This window comes from Salmo salar, unplaced genomic scaffold (genome assembly GCF_965601325.2).
Source record: "Salmo salar unplaced genomic scaffold, fSalSal1 ptg000578l, whole genome shotgun sequence".
In the NCBI taxonomy this organism is placed as follows: domain Eukaryota; kingdom Metazoa; phylum Chordata; class Actinopteri; order Salmoniformes; family Salmonidae; genus Salmo; species Salmo salar.
In genome coordinates this window covers 1,927,115-1,930,000 of record NW_027675424.1, presented here as the reverse complement: position 1 = coordinate 1,930,000, position 2,886 = coordinate 1,927,115, and the positions used below count along the sequence as shown (strand labels likewise).

At 44.1% G+C, this 2,886-nt stretch overlaps 1 pseudogene across 1 annotated transcript in view; it reads left to right on the top strand.

Moving 5' to 3' along the window:
• Positions 1–2,412, top strand: part of LOC145876355 (tripartite motif-containing protein 16-like) — an 11,112-nt pseudogene extending 8,700 nt beyond the window's left edge. Inside the window, exon 6 of the transcript XR_014391505.1 lies at positions 1–2,412. This exon is cut by the window's left edge and continues 223 nt beyond it. The product of XR_014391505.1 is annotated as a tripartite motif-containing protein 16-like (transcript).
• The last annotated feature ends 474 nt before the right edge of the window (positions 2,413–2,886 follow it).

Genomic DNA, 2,886 nt, shown 5'->3' with positions numbered 1-2,886 from the left:
CATCAGCAGAACAGGGACAGATAATAGATTTGGATACAATAACAAGTCCTGGAGTTTACAGAGCTGTGGTGATGGTTATTGTTTCAGACACAATAATGTTGTGACTAAAGTATCAGGCCCTCAGTCCTCCAGAGTAGGAGTGTACCTGGATCACAAGGCAGGTACTCTGTCCTTCTACAGGGTCTCTGACACAATGACCCTCCTCCACAGAGTCCAGACCACATTCACTCAGCCCCTCTATCCTGGGTTTAATATCTATTATAATGGTACTGCTGAGCTGGTTAAACTGTAGTAGGGTCCACATAGATACTAGTCATGCTGGTGTAGTCTATAGCTGAGCTGGTTAAACTGTAGTAGGGTCCACATAGATACTAGTCACGCTGGTGTAGTCTATAGCTGAGCTGGTTAAACTGTAGTAGGGTCCATATAGATACTAGTCACGCTGGTGTAGTCTATAGCTGAGCTGGTTAAACTGTAGTAGGGTCCACATAGATACTAGTCATGCTGGTGTAGTCTATAGCTGAGCTGGTTAAACTGTAGTAGGGTCCACATAGATACTAGTCATGCTGGTGTAGTCTATAGCTAAGCTGGTTAAACTGTAGTAGGGTCCACATAGATACTAGTCATGCTGGTGTAGTCTATAGCTGAGCTGGTTAAACTGTAGTAGGGTCCACATAGATACTAGTCATGCTGGTGTAGTCTATAGCTGAGCTGGTTAAACTGTAGTAGGGTCCACATAGATACTAGTCATGCTGGTGTAGTCTATAGCTGAGCTGGTTAAACTGTAGTAGGGTCCACATAGATACTAGTCATGCTGGTGTAGTCTATAGCTGAGCTGGTTAAACTGTGGTAGGGTCCACATAGATACTAGTCATGCTGGTGTAGTCTATAGCTGACTGGTTAAACTGTAGTAGGGTCCACATAGATACTAGTCATGCTGGTGTAGTCTATAGCTGAGCTGGTTAAACTGTAGTAGGGTCCACATAGATACTAGTCATGCTGGTGTAGTCTATAGCTGAGCTGGTTAAACTGTAGTAGTAGGGTCCACATAGATACTAGTCATGCTGGTGTAGTCTATAGCTGAGCTGGTTAAACTGTAGTAGGGTCCACATAGATACTAGTCATGCTGGTGTAGTCTATAGCTGAGCTGGTTAAACTGTAGTAGGGTCCACATAGATACTAGTCACGCTGGTGTAGTCTATAGCTGAGCTGGTTAAACTGTAGTAGGGTCCACATAGATACTAGTCACGCTGGTGTAGTCTATAGCTGAGCTGGTTAAACTGTAGTAGGGTCCACATAGATACTAGTCACGCTGGTGTAGTCTATAGCTGAGCTGGTTAAACTGTAGTAGGGTCCACATAGATACTAGTCATGCTGGTGTAGTCTATAGCTGAGCTGGTTAAACTGTAGTAGGGTCCACATAGATACTAGTCATGCTGGTGTAGTCTATAGCTGAGCTGGTTAAACTGTAGTAGGGTCCACATAGATACTAGTCATGCTGGTGTAGTCTATAGCTGAGCTGGTTAAACTGTAGTAGGGTCCACATAGATACTAGTCACGCTGGTGTAGTCTATAGCTGAGCTGGTTAAACTGTAGTAGGGTCCACATAGATACTAGTCATGCTGGTGTCGTCTATAGCTGAGCTGGTTAAACTGTAGTAGGGTCCACATAGATACTAGTCACGCTGGTGTAGTCTATAGCTGAGCTGGTTAAACTGTAGTAGGGTCCACATAGATACTAGTCACGCTGGTGTAGTCTATAGCTGAGCTGGTTAAACTGTAGTAGGGTCCACATAGATACTAGTCACGCTGGTGTAGTCTATAGCTGAGCTGGTTAAACTGTAGTAGGGTCCACATAGATACTAGTCACGCTGGTGTAGTCTATAGCTGAGCTGGTTAAACTGTAGTAGGGTCCACATAGATACTAGTCATGCTGGTGTAGTCTATAGCTGAGCTGGTTAAACTGTAGTAGGGTCCACATAGATACTAGTCATGCTGGTGTAGTCTATAGCTGAGCTGGTTAAACTGTAGTAGGGTCCACATAGATACTAGTCATGCTGGTGTAGTCTATAGCTGAGCTGGTTAAACTGTAGTAGGGTCCACATAGATACTAGTCACGCTGGTGTAGTCTATAGCTGAGCTGGTTAAACTGTAGTAGGGTCCACATAGATACTAGTCACGCTGGTGTAGTCTATAGCTGAGCTGGTTAAACTGTAGTAGGGTCCACATAGATACTAGTCACGCTGGTGTAGTCTATAGCTGAGCTGGTTAAACTGTAGTAGGGTCCACATAGATACTAGTCACGCTGGTGTAGTCTATAGCTGAGCTGGTTAAACTGTAGTAGGGTCCACATAGATACTAGTCATGCTGGTGTAGTCTATAGCTGAGCTGGTTAAACTGTAGTAGGGTCCACATAGATACTAGTCATGCTGGTGTAGTCTATAGCTGAGCTGGTTAAACTGTAGTAGGGTCCACATAGATACTAGTCATGCTGGTGTAGTCTATAGCTGAGCTGGTTAAACTGTAGTAGGGTCCACATAGATACTAGTCATGCTGGTGTAGTCTATAGCTGAGCTGGTTAAACTGTAGTAGGGTCCACATAGATACTAGTCATGCTGGTGTAGTCTATAGCTGAGCTGGTTAAACTGTAGTAGGGTCCACATAGATACTAGTCATGCTGGTGTAATCTATAGCTGAGCTGGTTAAACTGTAGTTGGGTCCACATAGATACTAGTCATGCTGGTGTAGTCTATAGCTGAGCTGGTTAAACTGTAGTAGGGTCCACATAGATACTAGTCATGCTGGTGTAGTCTATAGCTGAGCTGGTTAAACTGTAGTAGGGTCCACATAGATACTAGTCATGCTGGTGTAGTCTATAGCTGAGCTG